At 28.1% G+C, this 19,693-nt stretch overlaps 1 protein-coding gene across 1 annotated transcript in view; it reads left to right on the forward strand.

The window, feature by feature from the left end:
- Positions 1-2,574: 2,574 nt before the first annotated feature.
- The window catches only part of LOC107456428 (tyrosine-protein phosphatase non-receptor type 14-like), a 59,217-nt gene continuing 42,098 nt past the window's right edge, over positions 2,575-19,693 (forward strand). Inside the window, exons 1-6 of the mRNA XM_071185893.1 lie at positions 2,575-2,769; positions 7,170-7,269; positions 9,262-9,360; positions 14,233-14,315; positions 15,939-15,984; positions 18,038-18,077. The gene's annotated coding sequence lies outside the window, so the exon portion shown is untranslated. The remainder of the gene's footprint in view (positions 2,770-7,169; positions 7,270-9,261; positions 9,361-14,232; positions 14,316-15,938; positions 15,985-18,037; positions 18,078-19,693) is intronic.

Here is a 19,693-nt window from a genome sequence, read left to right on the forward strand (position 1 = left end):
TAACTTTCAAACTCCAACCGAAAGTAGGCCTCTATGAGCCAAACCACCCTATTGAAGGAAATTTTTAAAAATTAGGGGGGCCGCAGAGGCCCCTTAAGTCTTTTGTTTATCTCTCGGGAAAAGGGTACTGAGCACGGCCCCCGTTTAAGCATGGTCCAATGGCTATGACCAAGTGCTAGTGAGTTAGACCTAGAGTGAGGGGGCGGGGGTTCAAAATCCGGCAGCGTGTAATTTTTAAATTTTTTCTTTTGTTTATTTTACATTATATTATTTATTTAATTTGTTTTTCGATATGTTAAAAGATCCTATATATAAAAAATAATTTTTTTTTATTCTAGAAGTAACAAATCCCTAACTCTTTTGCTCAAACGCAATTCTTCGTAGTGTTGTGAAAAATTAATTTTGTGTCTTTATGGAAAAAAGATTAGTATTTATCACATTACACGCAGGCAAATTTTCCAAAAGAATGTTTAAAAAGTGGTAGGCAAAAAGATGGCGCAAACTTGTCTCAACAGCTACAACTTCAATTTTAAAAAAAATACGACGATCGATTGTAATACTGATTACGTGAATATTGAATCACTGAAAATTGAATTATTTGTGGTACTCACGGAAATGAAGTAGTTTTACTATCGTTTTTCAAACTTTTGTATGGAATTCAGAAATTTCAAAAACTTATTTTTACGTGACCTGCTTTAAATGCGTTAGTTATCCTTTTTAGACCCATGGAATTCATTAGTATACATGGCCAAATGCAGGGTACTCACATTTTGATAAAATTTAAAAGTGGTTTCGAATTTTTCTTAAGAGTAGTGAAAATTTCAGAAAGTTAGCTTCCACTTATTTTTAGCAGATTTAAATACTTCAAAGTATGTATGTTTTTTAAAAACTTAGCGACCACTTAAAAATGATTGCAAGCCGTGCTTATCCTTCCAAAAGAATAACGTGTCATTAAGGTTGACAGGTGAAAAAAGACACCTAAAGCAGAGAATGAGGTTATGTTTTGCATCAAATCTAACCTCATTAATAAACCACAATTTCAACAACATTTGCACCTCACAAAATAATATAACTAAAATAACTCAGAAATAACTTTCAGTTTAGATTGAGTGAAATTATTTTTACCTCAAATATACGTATTTGATTGAAGTGTGGAAAAATTAATTTTTGAAATCAACTACGAATAAACCTCGAATCAACCTTGACACCTAAAAACACCCTCATGTGAACCTCAAAAAAACCTCAATTTTTGCAAGGGTGGGTGTTTCATATCATATATAAAAAAAAATTTCACTGACAGTCTATAAAGTTAGACACCTGTTTTAAAAATATTGCAATCGCATAATTTCAATTCAAGAAACAAACAAAAAAATAATTATTAACATATTTTGGTGAACATTCTAAAAACTAAATGAATTTCTTCAGTATAAAATTCAAAAAATTGAAGAAAATCTCAATTATTTTAACATGAAAATATGCATTGAACTTTTCGTGCAAAATATGTTCAAGTATGCTAGAATTCATACGATTTAAAAAAAATAGAATAATAATCAAATGCGCTATGTAGTCAAAAATTCTCGCCGTTCTAAATATTTCCATTAATTCTTTATATCTAAGGTTAAAAGGGAAAAATGATCAACCATAAAAAAGAAAATTCGAAAAACGAGAGCAAATTATTATTATTTTTTTTAATTTTATAAATATAATATTGCATTACAGCTTACTAATGTATTTGGCTATTAGAAATTCCTTTGATACGATTATTTAGTATATTAATCCATAGTTTCTTTCCGAGTTCGAAAATTATAAGTTTTTATTAAAGGGGGATACGGGGTAATATGGATGCGTAGTGTCGGAACTTAATTTTATCCGTTCTTCAGCTACTATTCGTTTTTTCCAAAAATGAAATAATGATTTTTGGATACTAGATAAAAAATTGAAAAATAAATTTAAAAAAAAAAGATTAAAAAATTAACTCTTAACCGGGATTAACTCTGGACCCCACGGACTACACATAGTTGTGTGAACCAGGTGTGAACTGACCATGCAGCGCCTCGCACGTTGTAGAGCCGAATCTTATGCCTAAAGAACTTTTCTGTGGTTTTTCAACGGAACCTATTTTAGCCCAATGGACCGGGATCAAAACCCGGACTCTTCGGTCTACAAATTTCTAACTAGAACGCGTCACTTCTGGTCATGCCACGCCTCACATGCAGGTCGTCGGGCTACCAAAGCGAGGGTGCCATCCCCTCTGCAGAGGATCAAAATTGTGATGGCATGTCTTCGGCTCATCCTCAGGGATGTTTCCCAGACCGTCGCCAATAGCCCATTGTGCAGCTCTAGTGCGACGTAAAAGAACTACAACAACAACAACAACTTCTCTATAAGCGAGTGTTTTGTTTTAGCCCTTCCCTCAAGAAATAATCATTTACCAGGTTATGCTTCACATCTCTCCATTCACGAATTTACCCTAAACAGTGAGAATGTCCCTTGAGGTTAAACTTCTACACGGATCATTTATTTCAAGATTAAAGAACTCATGCAACAGAAATAGAAAGGAATAAACGTCGTAACCAAAACAAACGGAATAAAAATTAGGCTGAAAATTTAAATTTTTGTTTGTTTAAATAAGCTTCGAGAAATGAGAATAAATTTTCTCTAATTTTAAAAGACTATGAAGAATGGACCTCATTGAAGAAATCCTTATCTTAGGAATTCCTTTAAAGAACATTAAGCATATGTATTATCGTTAAAGAACATTTATAACATGTATGCTTTTGATGATTCTATATGCTTGGTTAGTTTTATTTCCACCCACTAAATGTTTAAATTAGTCATGGAACTAATATAAATGTTCAGTGGTATGCCATGCTTATTGTATTTTCTACTATAAATCACATTTTGAAATCTTAATCGCAAATTGCATACTAGTAATTTTTATAATGAAATACTGTAAAGTATTAATACTCAAGCAAACTCTTTGATTCTATGTTATGTAGGTTTTATAATTCTGTATAAAACTTAAATAATGCAAATATAGTTTTTTAAAAAGAGAATTGTAAAAAAATTTAAATTTCTGTTACATAAAAAATTGCAATTAGTTTTAAGTCAAATATGTTTATGTACGAATGAATTGCTTCTCAATTCTATTTGGTTTTTAGTATCACCCATTTAATTTAATTTGTTTCGGTTTTATTCATTTTTTTGTAATGTCCTGGAAAAAAATAAGTTTTTTCCTGTAAATATTCCTAACTACCAAAGAAAAGCAAAATTTCTTGATAATCAGGAATAAAAATTTTTTTACTACGAGGGGACTGTAGTTACAGACCATGTCAACCGTCATCTATGAAAAGGTACCCCGACATAGAATCAAGTTAGCATGCTTTATATACTAGTGAATGATGTTAAACTTTTGTAGTGGTTGTTACGCCCCAGTACTCCCCCACCAGAATTTTATCTGGGATATAATTCGATGAACAGATCTCACTAGTTGATGTACTTGTGAAAGACCGGGAGAGAGTCTCCGGATTTTTTGAGTGCTGAATGTGAGAGGTGTATTAACATCACAATCGAAGTCGCTCCTGTGTTGCCATTAGCAGTCGAGAGTATGCAGGCGTTGAGAGTGTAGACGTTGTGTGAATGTTCGAGACGAGACTGAGAAGCAACAGCGCAGGAGGTGAATGATGCATTCACAAATAGCAAGTCAACCGTACAATGTGGACTATCCATCGAAGTAGGCGTAACCGTTAAGAGATTGCGAAGTGGGCGTTACTTGCGTGAGCAAATCACGTTCGAAGGTCACCAATGTGGGGGGGGGAGTTATTCGACCATGCCAACCGTCATCTATCAAAAGGTACCTCGTGATAGAATCAAGTTAGCATGCTTTATATACTAGTGAATGATGTTAAACTTTTGTAGTGGTAGTTACGCCACACTACATTTCCATTTTTCTCCAGAAGGACTCTCTTTCAGCTTGCCCTTTGATTTTTGAGCCCACACACTCTATGGCGAAAGTTCTTGTTTTGTTTTGGTAAATTCTTTTACCCTTAACTGTTGAAGCCATTAGTTTTGTCACACCTTGTAACTACTAGCAGCTATGTAATTGATTTTGGTTGTATGAGCCAAATTTTTGATTTCTTTTAAATAAAACCTAGTTTTGTTTGCAGATATGAATAATTGAAGTTTGTTATTTTTGTGAAATATGACTAATTCATATGCCAATAATACTTCTTTAATGATACTACTTAAATTAAACTTAGGTTGTTTATTTTTTTAAAAATTTGTTTAAAAAGATGTGTGTTATTGAGGTATGTTTCACCTTTTTATGGGGTTGACAGATTTGACCCTGACACTTAAATGGTCTCAACAGAGAATTAAACTTCCACTAATGATTTTATTTGTTTAACTGCAATAGCTTAGCAATTTTTGGGCATTTAATTTCTAAAGAAAAATTAGCAAATCCACCATATAAATTCAAATTAAGTTTCAAGCATTTTACTTACCTAAAATATGTAAAAGTTATTACCAGTATACCAGTATATTACCAGTTTAAAAATCATGTTTGCAAACTCACTGCTCAGTGAGTTTGCAAACACATTTTTTAAACAACTCTCACAAGTAAAAACATCATATTATATAAACAAGGTATTTCTGAGAGCTTAAATAACTTCAGCTTATACTTTTCTCAAAAAAAAAAAAGAGAAAGGAAAAAGCTCAAAATCATTTTTGAAAATTGTACCATTACTGATAATACTGATGATCATAAAAAATAAAAGTAAGGAATTTTAAGGAGTAACACAATAGACTTCTTTATACAATCTTCCAAGTTTTGTATAAAAGGCTTACAGATATATTAATTTAAAATTTTTGATTTATTTTCAAAACAGTTATTGTTTAAAAAGTATGTCGATGAATTTAAAATGTTGTGAAAAAGAAAACAAATTTTAAAAAACCAGCTATGTTTATTAGAACTCCTTAGACTGCCCCAAAACTATTGCTGTTCAGAAATGAGATTTATCTATTTATATCTTATAACATCATATACAGGCTTGAGTTTTTGTATTTTGAAATAAAAAAGTTAATTTTTGCTGTAAATCATCTTTATAGGAAAAACAACAATTTGTTTAGTTTCTATGGACTTTTCTCCTTTTTTTTCTTAACATTCTAGTTCTAGTCACATTAGTCACTAGTCTTCATTCTAGTTAACAATTAAATTACTAAAATCAACTCTAGAAAATTTCTAATACTTATGTACAGTGTTTATGTTTTGTAAATATATTTGATTTTAACGAATCTTTCTCATGGTCAAGGGAAAAGAAAAAGATCCTAAATACTTTTTATATTTTCTTTTTAATATAGTATGCAAAGAAGCACAATATTTGTTCAATATATCTCTACAAATAGTTCACAGCCAGTGGCACACAAAATTTTTTTTCTTTCTTTCTCCTACGCCCACCTGTGTAAACATTTTCGTCAATTCAGGCATTTACAGGGCAGATTAGTTGGCCTCTCTTTCAGGGGCACCATATTAGGTGAGCCAACGTTTGGCACGCAAACATTTATTTCACGTTTTTCAATAAATATATTTATAATTTTTAAAATTAATGTTTGTTTTGTTTTATCTATTTACCTGTATTTTTAATATTTCAAATTAATTTTTTTATATGTTTAAATTAGCATATTTTTATAAAGAATTCTAAAAACTTTGAAAAAATTTTTTTAAAAGTTTTGAAATATTTTTCATAAAACTTTTTTTTAACTTTTTAGTACTTATTTGTTATTTCCTAATGTGATCTATTATGTCATTTCATTTTCAATATATAACTGTGTTTGTGTCAGTTTCCCCCCCTTTAATATTATGAAATGAAAAAAAGGTATTGTAATTTTCTTTTATTATACATATTTGCCACAAATTTTGCACTTTTAATTTGTCTCATACATAAGGGAAAACTGTTCTTTTCTAATCAGTTAGATATAGAATTTTTATTTTTCTATTTCGATCCTTATGAAACATACACTTAATTGTAAAACTTATACTTAGCATTTTAATTTTATTTATTTACTTTTAGTTTTTCATTTTTTGATATTCATAATGCATATCATTATTATTTAAAAGATTTTATTTTTCATATACTATGCACACACAAAGCCACCAGAACAACATATTATAATGGCCCCACTCTCTTTCTTTTTGTTAACCAGCACAAAACTTGTGTGAATAACCCAGAAAACCTTTCAGTGGCCTCAAACTGAATAGCACATTTAAATTCAGTGCCACATAATGTAATAAAATTTTGTTTGATATTATGATTTTACGCTACACACGGTGCCATCTCCTTATTAGTGTGCAAAAAATTAATCATTAAATCTTAAGTTATTCAGTTTTTTATTTATTTTTTGTAAATGTTTTTCTTATTTGCAGTTACCTGAAAAACTGCATATTTTTTCAGACTACTAGCTTTCAGGATTTGGGTGCATTATCCAAGTGCATTAATATGTGGATCCATGCACACATTTTATGCAACTCCCAACACTGTTTCTTCTAGATTAACAATTTTTTAGTATGAGTGATGAATAAAAATGTCATGATGAATAAAAAGCGAAAGAATTCACAATTATTTGCTAAAAATTATAGTTTGTATATTAAAAAGTAAAATAAAAATCACCTAAAATTTCCTAGAGTTAAAAAATTTATTGTAAGGCATCACACATAGTCAAATTGTTGTTTTTATGTTAAAGTTCATTAATATTTTTAATCATTAAATTGTTACATTAATAACTGTTTTAATAATATGCCAATTTGTTCTAAATTAAAACTTGCAAGCCATTTTTCAATAATAAATTTTAAGATGGGTTCATCAATAATTTCTACAGGAAATTGTAACTAACTTTCTAGAAAATTTTTATGAATATCTTTGCGAAATCTTATATTCCAATTTAAACTTTGTTTTATAGTATTTGTGGCAATGATACTTTATTATGCTAATATGCTTGATTTGATACTATATCAATATTCTCAAACCAATTAATATTGCACCTTAGTATGAGAAAATCTGTTCACCAGATTAACAATTATTCACAGTGTTCTTTTTATGCATTCTCCATAGTCTTTATGCTAATATATTCTTTTGCTGAATTGTTACTAAATTGTTAGTATAAATTTTTTACAGACTTATTCTGAAGCTTTGTGTGATTTTTGGAAAAATTTGTTTTAGCTAAATGAAAGAAGAAAAGAAAACATAGTTGTTCATTTTAATCCAGTTAACAAAGGTATTAATTCTTTTATTATTTTAAATATTATAAAGGGAGAGTAAGGGGAAAGTGGGTGCCTTGATTGTGTCAAAATTAATTCTGTTTTTCAGTGGCCAAACTCTGAATTACTCTTCACTAGTCAAAAAAATGCACCTATCATATTGTTGGGGATTAATTCAATGCATCTGTGTAGATGAGCTTTTTTTTCCGTATCAACTTTAATGTTCTTTTGTTTTTAAATCTAGCCTTATTACAATTATAAAATTATTTTTAGTTCAGCTTAATATACGTTTACCAATAATTCATAACAAACAATAAGGTTCATTAGTATCACTGTTCAGTATAACCTCTACTCTTGGGGTTAGACAGGGTAACACCCGATCTTTCTCCTTGATGTGTGTCTACGCTGAGCCCACGAAAGCTACAAAACACTGAAAGACGAAAATAACTGCATTCAAGATTGAACAAAAGTTTCATGGAACAAAGTTTATTGCTTCTTCCAAGCAAAAAACCTTATTTTCATATTTTGTGTAGTTTTTGAAGACAGCAGAATTGTAGTTTATACTTTGATATAAAAAATTCTCTGCAATTTTCTTTTAAAAAAGTGCTATAGTTTTCGTAATGAATTTTGGTCAGGCCCCCAGATGTTTGGTCAGCCCCCTCCCTTGAGTACAGTCTTGACTACATTACATGTAAATTGCTTGCATAATTTCCCTAAATTTCCTAATAAAAGGGAAATGTCTGCTACTTTTTTCTTGAAATTCTAGTAATTCTAAATTTTCCATAGAGTTAGCATTTATTCCTGGTCTTACCCCACTAATGGGGTAAGACCGGGTGATTCGACTTTTTCTAGAAAAAAATCATATATAACGAAAGTTGTACATGTGTGACTTTTCATGACTGTTATCTTGTACAAAACTAAACAATGGATATCTGACAGTTTCTATGTTGAGCAGATCAGCTCCAACACCCTTTAAATCTTAGCTAAACGATCTTTCCCCACTTTTCCCTATATCTGAGAATGAAAGACTGTGATATTGAACTAAATTTATGTATTATTTTTTTAATTACCCTTTTTTTAATAAACTTTTATGATTTAATGATATCTCACTGACATGTATATTTTTTTCCATAAAATTATAATTCTCTATTTATGTTGTGTTTTGTGGATAAATTTACAAATTAGATCACTGAAATGTAACATCACAAAACCACTTATGTATGATCTTTTGTGATGACTACTTGTTGTCATTCTATAATCTATAAAACAAAGATGGCAAATCTACGGCACTCGTGCCACTAGGTGTTCAGATGTAATGGTGGCACACAACAAGTATACTATAAATTGCTTTATTTGCTTACATTTACTGCAAAACGTTTTTAAAAAATCTCTAAGACTGACAACATCAAAGGTTGATTCAGAACCGAGTACCATTGTGTGCAGAAGTTAATATGCAGTTATTTTATGATCTTTTGTCTATTTTAACTAGAATTCTTAAAATTTATATCTAAATGTGCTTTAAAAAATCACAACTTCTCTGAGTTGTTACAGGAAATAGAATCTCAATAGGACAAACTTTCTATGTTGTATACAAATTCTTCTCAAATTTGAGGAACTTTTAGATGAAATTTAATTTTTCATACCATAAAAAGAATTTACTTAATTTATGGGTTCAATTTAATTGTGTGATTTCATGTTTTTTTTTTACATATGCAGCACTATCAACTGATTTAACTTAGGAATAGCAAAGAAAAGTTTAAACTGAAAATATATTGTTTGAGATCCCTGAAGTGCAAACTTGATATATATTCCTTAAAGGAATAGCGAGTTTCGCTGATTTATCTTCTAAAGGCAGAAAAATATTTTTAAGAGCTGTTTGGATGTTACAAAATTCAGTTGAAATATTATCAATGCTATTTTCTCTATTTTGTAAATTTTAGAAAGCATGAAAGTTTTGTTTTAAGATCTCCTTGCTAAAATGAATGATCATTAAATTTCACTTTTTTTAGTGCTTTAATATTTTGGAAAGGAAACTGACAGAATGATCTTGGTAAAGCATTAGAAGAACTTAAGAATACAGATTTGAAGAATTGAACACAAAAAATCGGGTAATTTAATCCTTAGAAAATTGAATATTTTAATACTTGTTTTTAATGTGATATTATATATTTATTTATAATGTAATATAAACGCAATTTGAAAAGTAGTAAGTGCATTAAGAAGGCATCTTAAATTGAACAAAATTTTTTTAGAAACTGAAAGAAAATAAATTCAGATTAAAATAATATTTTCAGTTGTATTGATGCATTTAATTTTCCATGCTATAAAAAATTAAAAACTTTTAACATTAACTATTTTTTTCGCTTACAACGGCCTTCTTCAGTGCAATTTAAAAATCTTAATATCAAATTGAAATATTTTCAAAAAAATTTATTCAACTTATATCTGATACAAGTTAATCCTACAACAGAAAATTAAGTAATAAAACATAATTTGATAGTTTAAAATCACAGTAAGGGTTTAAATATTTGTTTTAAAATGAAATACAATTTGTGGTATACTGGACACTTAAAAATAACAAACCAGAACCATAGTTTCATTGGTAAGAAAAAGGTTCATCATCCATGTTGTTTATAGCTTAATAAATTATGAAATATGTTTTTGATGAACCACTTTTGAAATGACCTTAACTCTATTGTTGAGATTTAAAAGCATTTAAGTTTTAGCAAAAACTTTTAACCATTCATTTTATGAATTTATAATTTTTCATGAAAATTTTTTATTTGAAATTTTGATTAAAGGATTTAAAATAAAGAAGTTCAATAATTGCAGAAACTCTTTATTATTATTTAATAACAAATCTATAGTATATTGCACATTTACAACATCATGAGTATGCTAAACATCTTCTGTGGAATTCAATTTGCATGAAAACTATGGAAACAGCTCTTATTCTTTGTGAAGTAAAACCCACATTTAAAATTCCTAATTGAGACCCGAAGGCCATATATTGGACACTAGATGAACATTTTCAAATTCAAGAGGATTGATTCAAACAGGATACATAATGAACATATTGTTATAAATTTACAACTGCATAAAATGAAGGGTTGAAAAGTTTAAAATGCTTTCAAATATAATTAAAATTAGCTATGTTAGGCCAGAAACTGTAATTGCCTTATAACTACTAGATAATAAGTCAAGTTTCTACTGATAGGGACAGCTTTTTGTTCTATCTTACATCAAATATGCTGCAATTTATTGTTAACTAACTGATCAGTCAAGATCAGGACATACTTCCTTTTATTCTATTGAAAGTAGAATTTCTTAAAATTTTTGAATTATCATTGATAAAAGTAATGTTAATCTAGAGGGTCAGATTCAATAGCCATTTCATCATTCTTGCTCTTAATACAGACGATGAAAAAAATTTTTGAGGATATTTTGAAATTGTAGGTTTGATGAAAAAATACTTCCATCACAAATGTTGAAGGGATTGATTCACTTTGACAAGAAGAACTGTTAGAAATTAGATATAATAAATATAAATTCAGTGATGATGAGTATGAAAACATTTGGTAAAAACAAAAAACCCTTTCTTATGTCCTAGTGTGCAGTATATTGATATTTCCATGAAACTATTTATTTTTAGAGAATAATTAAACGTCAACCACTAAAAGGTTTTCTTAAGGGAACTTAAGAACAAAACTTGGGTTTACATGTTTCAAAAGGATAAACAGAAATTATTGTATGTCTCTTGAAGGTGACGTTGATGAGAACAAGTAAATGAGACATAAATACAATAAGCAGAATTTTATTTAACAGCTGCAACTACTTGGAATCTTCCTGTATATTAACCACAAGTAAAGAAAGTATAGTTATGAAAAAAGTTTTTTTTATAAAAAGAAATCCAAAAATCCTATCTAAAAGTATATGAAAAATATCCATTTAGATTTTTTATGTACATATAATTTTTTATGTAGTAGATAAGCACATTTTGTCAATCTTCTTTGTTTAAGGTGCCTTGGGCTTCTTTAAGCTATGCATTTGGCAATCTCTGATAATAAATCCAAAACTTTCAATAAATTGTTTAAAAATTATTCTTACACTTAAAATATTTTTTTGCATACAAATTACTAATCTTTTGAAATTGTAATTTTGTTCCCAAACTGTTGAGCTGTAATGTATCTTAATTTTAAGTGAACTGATTGTTCATATTTTAGAGATAGATTGATTATATCATAATAATGTTGAGCCAGGCATGATGATAAATATTATTGAATATATTGATCATAGATTTTCTTCCTTTTTTGCTTTTTCTTATTTCTTCTTAATTTCAAGAAGGTGCATAATAAAAACGGATATAAATATGGCTTAAAATAAAGATATGGAACAGAAGGGATAAGTGAAGTATTTCAAAACTTGAAATTATATCTGTTAATGATAAACTATTAATATTATACAGGACATGCCATAGCTGTTTTGGAGGAAAAAAATAGAACTTGTTTGGTAAAATAAAACTTCGGTAATATGTTTCTCAAAATAAAATAAACAATGCATTAATAGCAAATTAAATAATGCTGGATATTATGTGAAATAAAATGATACGTAACATTAAAAAATATGGTACCTTTCTATTTCTCTTATGCAAGTAATTTCGGCTATTTTATCTATCTATTTATTTAAAAAAAATTCTCTTAAAATTAAAAAAAAAAATTTAATTTACTTGCACTCAGTAAGCTTGCATTTGGGACTTGGAAAATGGAAAAGTACCAAAAGTATGCTTTATAAACATATTCAGCAATTTCATTTTCACTTATTTGTCTCCATACCATTAGTTGCTTTAAAATATAAATAGTTATTGAGCTATCAATTAAAATTATTTCTTATTGGGAGCTAATTTAATGATTTGTTATTTTTTAAATTTGTACTTTAGTTCCTTATTTAATAATATTTGTAATTAAACATTTTACCCCAATTCTTAACCTTTTAAAAGAAAGGAATTTATGAATAATCCCTTACTTCACCATTTTCAAACTTCTGTAATTGTTAATTGGATTAAATTAGCATTTCAAGAAATCAATTAAAATTTTTAATCTGAATTCCCCTTTAAAATATTTTTGATGAAAATTTTATTAATCAAGTTATACCATCCTACAAGTCCTGAACTATAATACAAGTTGTACAAGTCAAGTTATACTATAATACAAATCCTAAAAAAAATGCAGAAACAACAAATTGGGTACAACAGATAATTTCTATCACAATTTGTGTCCCTCAATTCTACAACATGCTATGTTAGAATTGTTAATTAAATCATTTATCAAAATCAGGCACAAGTGGTACACACATTGAAAGATTATATTACTATAATTGAAAGACTATAATTGAAAGATTACTGTTATTTATTGTTATCAGGTGATATTCTGTCGTATTGTAGATACTAACTTTCAATTCAAATGCCATGAATTGTTTATATTTTCTGATTCTGGAACATCTATTCCACAGAACTTTCCGTGAAAGGATTACAGTGGTTCAAAAGTTTTTTTTTAAAATTATATTTACATGCATTCAACAATCTGTAATTTAATTAATATTTTGGTTGTGAATATGAACTTACTTATGTAAAATGCCAAAGAGAAGAAACAGCAAAATGTTTTTTTTTTTTTTAAAAAAAAGCATTATTTTTTAACAATAATATTAAATAAATTTTGTAAAGAATATGCATTTATAAAAAATTCAATGCTTATCAATCTTTTTCAATTAAAATAAAACAACTAGATTGAAGAATAAAGAATTGCAATTCTCCAATCACTATTCTCAATGTTTTATCAAAGTTCTTTTTTAAAACTCATAATTAAATCAGATTATTTTATTCATTTTCATCATAAGCAGACTGCAAGTACTAATTCATAATTTCAAATATTTCATTCTTTACATTAAATATATGCAAAATAATTCGTCATTGCTACTAATTAACTTTTTTTGTTGTAATGGGGTTCCATAGCCATAAAAAATTGGAAACAGCTGTTTCAGATAATGAACCTTATCTACAAACATTTGGAACATAAAAGGGGTGTAGATTGTCATCTGCTTATAATCTTCCACACACCCATTAAGAGGACGCTGTATCACGGGAGATACTTTTTGTCGCTTTCACTTCCATAACTAATTTTAAACTGTAAAAATAGTGAGCTCAGACAGAAATGGAGTAAGCCATGAAGTTTCAAGCACTGAAAAAAAATCTTTTATAATATGTCAAAATAAATTATAATGAGATAACTTAGGATTACGCAACGGCAAAGTTCTCTTCCAATGATTTGTTTGCATTTTTATATTTAGAATTTTTTTTAATCAAATGAAACTTCATGACACACTGTAGGTTTGCCTGAACTCTTTCTTCCCTTTAAATTAGTAATGGAAGTGAAAGAAAATTTACAACGAAAATATTCCCCCTTGGCATGGCATTCTCTTAAGTAAAAGTCAACCATCACTGGTTGCGATCTGTGAGCGGGTGGGTGACCACTTTGATCGACCTGCATAGGAACCAAGGGTGTGCTGTATCAGTCCTCGTTAAATTGCTCTACCATAAAATGCTCAACTTGGCAGCTCTAGTGCAACGTAAATAAAGTACCTACCTTAAATATAATAAAAGACTTATAACAGTCATTACCCCGTGTGAAGTACAGCTAGTTTCTAAATTGTGTTTAAATTATTAAAGTGTTTTTTTCTGTAAAGTATTTTTTTAAGGGGTAAGCCCCCTGTTAACTTATACTACTCTTTCCCTTTAAAGAAGTACTGCCTTACCCTTTGTCAGTTACACTATAACCACAAATGATGAATTTAAATTATTATTAAATATGTAAAAAAAAAAGTCTTTCCTTCTAAGTAATCAATAAGTTAAATTTGAAAAATTTAATATTTTTTCATTATATATTTTTAAATTCATATTAATTATATACTTTTTAAATTTATGCCAGGATGATTTTCATTTTACTAAGTATGATTGGAGAATGTGCATTCAACAACATTGCTTCTACTCCAGAAATGAAGGTGCCCTCAAGTAAGTATAATGCTTCTCAATTGTTGTGATTCTCTGTAAGATCGCCAACACATGCAAAAAAGGCCAGATTTCTTATTTAAAAAGGTCACTGGCTGTCCATAATTCGCATTGGGATTAATAATGATAACAATTATGGAAGAGCTGTGATGGCTCCAGCATTTCAAATCCCAACAATGGCTGGTCGTTACAAATTCAGCACCCGGCTCACACAGACAGCAGTGCTGTCGTGAAATATCCTCAGAGGAAGACGGATCATGAGTCCCCTTGCCGTCAGATTAACCATGGGAGGTTTTCCTCTCCATGTAACGCAAATGCGGGTTAGTTATCAAAAATTCCTCCACAAAGGCTTTCCCCATTACTTGATCTGGGAGTTCCCTTGTCTTCTGGATTGTGTTCAAAATGACAAGGCTACAGAGCTGAACGTTGGTAGTCCCAAAAATTGGGTTGGCTGTTCAACGACGGTTACAAAACAATTATGGAATGCAACAATAATCATTGTTAACTGTAATGATCAAATATGATAATTTTGCAATAGTTATCGTTTATCTGTAATAACTAATATGAAAATATCACTACTATGATAGCAGAAAGGATAATTCTTGGATTTGATACTACTGTAATGCTACGAGTGTTATTAAATTTAATTTTGGTAAGGAAAATATGTTACAAGATAAAAAATAATATAAACTAGTTTTTACTTTACAAAATGAATTAATGTTATGCAAAATTATATATATATATATATTTTATATTTTGAAATTACTAGAACACTACAGTAAAAGTCAAAGCTGAAGCAAAAAAGGGGATGAGGTGTTGCCAATTTCTTATGTTAGTATTTGAGGGGGCTAGTTATTTTATTATTTTTGATGACATGAAGAGAGGGGAATTCCAAAATGACCATCAATAGGCTTATGTGATATGTGAATAGCCCCTATTGCTTTAAAATGAGGAAATGAAACAGTGGTAGAGATGGCCTAATTGAAATTCATTGTGTCTGTCTTTTTTTTTTTTTTTTTTTCTCAAGGAAAAAGTTGAGTCCGCCATTTACAATATGTTTGAGCTCTGAATTTATATAAGCTCTTGATAAGTAAATAATGCTGTTATATTAAAAATTAAAAAACAAAATTGTAGTTGAGAAATATCTTTTGGAACCATCACATGCAGATAATTAATCATTATGAATATTCTCTACTTTTTTTTCTTTTTCTTTAGTTTTATATTTCTGATATTTGAAATAATTTTAAATTTTTTAACTCAACATTAAAAATAAGCCGTCATTTACCAAATCAACATCACCATCATTTATAAAATTTCATATGCTATAAAACATTTCATGTATCATTTCTAGAGTAACTTAGTTCAACTTTAATGTTAGATTAAGATTAGCTGACTCTGGCGTCACATGTGTGGGTATGGGAGGTCTTCATCTTGAAGTGCCCAATCGAACTATCCTCACTGCTTTTGACTGTTTTTATTAGTAAATTTTGCAGAATTTAACACTGGGGCATCAATGTTAGAATAACATAAAATAATCAATTGTGAAATAACCAAAGTGAAATGTTCTACTTATTTAATATGACTATCCAAGCTTTTATTTTAATAATTATAAATTTGTATTTTCAGTGTATCATTTGTATATTCCTGAGCAAGAACTAAAGCCACCTAATATGTGAGTAAACAATTTAATGTGTCATAAAAATTCTGTACATGGATCAATATAAAAACTCATTTTCAGTTCGAAAAATCCCGAAAAAGTAATGGGAATGAAAAGCTTTGAAACTTTTTATATTAATAGATGCATGTAATGGCATGAAAAGAAAAATATATGTCCTCTAAATTTTACTTAATATTTAAACAAATTACTTAATTTCTGAATTTTTTAAAGTGAGGAAATGATGTTTTATTATATTTATTATGTTATAAACACAAAATGAATTTTTTAATTTCTGTTATGTTCTGATTTTGCTTTACATTTTATTTTCAGTTTTTTACGTGATATATTTTTTTTTCCGAGTACTTCTCATACTACTGATATATTTTGCTTTGGCTATATTGATACAATATTAGAAAGCACTCCTTTTTGCAAATATGATCGTGTGAGCAGATGAGGAGATTATATCTAGACTTTTTTGTTTTCCGGCTTTTTAATATGTATATCTTTTTAATTTTTTTTTAAAAATTACTTTATCTTATTTTAATAATTTTTCTTCTTCTCTTCATTAATCTTTGTATTTTCCATGTTTTCTCCATAGTTTTAACTTGATTTATGAGTTCTATATACTTGCAGCTTTTGCACAGTAAATAAAATTTATTATTTTTCTTAATTTTCTTTCTTTTTTTTATCCTTTTGTTCTTTATTGTGCTATATATTAAGAAGTTAATTCAATAACAAAACTGTAGTTAAAAAGTAAAGTATTAGTTTACATTTTATTATTATTTTTTTATGAAATCATTTTTTCCAATTTTACAGTATTATTCAATATTCTGAATTTGTATCTAGCTTATAAATAAGAATTACAATTCAGTTTTTCTTTTATCTAAGTTAGTACAAACTTGAATTTTCTGTATGATACTTATGATTTAAGGATTTGCAAACAATGAAATTAATAAAAATACAAAAACTGCAAATCATTTCATTTCCCTTTTGTTGAAAATAATCAAATGTGCATCTTAACCAAAAATAATTCTTTACAGCTTCCATTTTATTTGTATTACAATTTTTTTTGCAATTCAGGGTTCAAAAATTTTAAAAATGCATTGGTATAGTGTGAATCTCATTAATTTCTAAAAATAAGTTGATCAAATTCGATTCGGTATGTTAAATATGATGTAGTGATGTAGAAATGAATAAATTTTTAAATATTTTCAATTTAATAAAGAATCTTTGCAACTACAATTTTATAAGCATAACTGCAAGCTTGTGACGTAGGGATAATTTTTGCACAATGATAGTACAATAATACAAAAAAAATTTTTTATACATTTATTGTTTCTTTTTTTAATGAAATGACTGTAAAATAAACAAAACAAAAAAAGAAACATTCAGAGTTTAACTTTTAATTTAATAAGAGTGATAAATATAGTAAAAAAATGCATAAATTAAATTTTTTTTTTTAACGTTTTGCATGTTTCTTTTTTTAATAGATCAGAAAAAAATTAAAGAAAGTTTTGTTGAGCAGAAAAAAAGAAAAAAACACATTTTATCTGACTTTTAGTTGCTATATGTTGCAAATTTTTATTTAACCCACTGGCGGATAAGGAAATGGGCAAAATTGGGAGAATGTTTCTCACCTACACACAGTTCCCCTATCCATTAAAATGGGAAAACCGGTTTTGCTATGCAGAAAAGACTGCAGGCTAAAATGCGACTTATTACGTGCAGAACGGTCAGTGGGTTTAAGGGAGTTCCTTTTCTTCTTTTAAAAAAGTATTCTCAAATACGCATATTGTTAAATTACATAAAAATTAAACAAATCAAATTTTATTTTTTATTTCACAGTTTAATTCCAAAAATTTCCTTTGATAATTTGTATAAGAAAGCAATAACTCTTTATTTTATTTATAATTTGCCATGATTATTAAAATACATAATTTATTTACATAAAATTGTGTCATACTTTAATGTTTCTTTATAGATTAAAATGAGATTTAAATTCCTTTCACATTAAAAATTATCTTTTATTCCATGTAACCATTTTTAAAAATTATTTTATTTTTTTCAGGTTTCAACCTTCATTTAGTAGCAAAACTTTGTCAATAAAAGTAAGTACTGTTTAGTATTATAATTTATTATTATTTGCTATTTTACGCTTTATAGCTGAAACTTTTTTTCTAGTATGGCGGGTTTTGTATAAATTAAATTAATTTTTTCCTAGACTATGCTGACTTGTTACAATGAATTTTAGTACTTTTTTTCATAGCTTACTTTAGCTCTCTTTCATAAGAATCAATTTCTAAATTTCATTCAGGGTAAGAAATAAAAAAGATTACAACTGAGTGTTAGTAAATTTTACTTAAAATAGCAATTATAAATGATAGATATTAGCTATTGCATTAATAATTTATGCTCATCTATTTTTTACTCAATTATTGAACAAGGACGAATAGTAGACTTGGAATCAGCCAAAGGTGAATAATGGATGGGCCAGCTGAATATTCTTTAAATATCTATTTGTAATGATAAATATACCATAATTTCGTTGAGTTACACCACCCTGGGATGTAAGCTGCACCCGCCAAATTAGGCTAAAAATGAAATGTTTTTCATCAGAAATGCTGTATATAAAACTTTACTACACAAACGATAGTGTAGTTAACGCATCTGTTACAAATAATAAATTATTAAACTCTTAAAGTCATTAAAATAATTATTAAACATGCAGTAAATTAATAAATGTGATCTTATTTTAAATCCCAAATTATGCATTTCGATAATTTTCATCATAACATTTAAAATGTGCGCACAGTTGTACCGTGTACGATTGTGCATATTTCAAATGCAAAGCAATTGCAGATGCATTAAATAATAATTTAAAATACTCCAGTTTTATGTAAACCAAGTGATTATGGACTTAAAAATAAGATAAGTTAATTAAATTTTAATAAATTGATGTAAAGAATCTTAAAGGAACTTTATGTAGGATATAGAACAATTGCGATCGCTTCACATAACTTAATCATAAAAAATCCTTACAGTGATTCTAAATAATATTAATAATAATTAAATAAAATAAAATATAAATCTCCAAGAAAAACCACCTCCGACCTCTTCTATTTACGGCCACTTTTGGAAGGCACAGAATTTTTTTTATTGACTTTGTGTTGAAAACACCTTTAGGAAAGAGCAATAAAATCTCTCTGCACCAAATTCAGAAAAGGTCGAAATAAAGAAACATGAAAAAATATCTAAACAAATAAGTATAATATTTATTCTTATGTATTTAAAATATTTGTGTGTATTTATAAAAATATTGTGTCTCATGTAGAAACCTCTAAAAACTATATATCTCAAATAAATAGACCTCTTTTTTATCTTTGATCGAATTTTTATGATATGAAATTAAATGCAAGCTTAAACAAAAGATATAGTTGTTAATTTATTTAAAAAAATTCGATCAGTCATAATTGGTAAATTAGTTTTTACACATAATTATATAAACTAGTGGGCTGCGCCTCCTGCTCGCTAACGCTTGCCGACCCCCGAAAATTGCTACGCAATTTTATATGGTTTGCTTTGCAAACCATGCTCGCTACTAACTTAGGTGCATTGCAAATACACAAAATTCTAAGAATTCAAACCTATCATTCAAATACATATAACAACTTTTTTTTTAAAAAAAAAATTACATCTTTTTAGTAAATACTAAGTAATTAAAATA

Source organism: Parasteatoda tepidariorum, chromosome 9 (assembly GCF_043381705.1).
Source record: "Parasteatoda tepidariorum isolate YZ-2023 chromosome 9, CAS_Ptep_4.0, whole genome shotgun sequence".
Taxonomy (NCBI): Eukaryota; Metazoa; Arthropoda; class Arachnida; order Araneae; family Theridiidae; genus Parasteatoda; species Parasteatoda tepidariorum.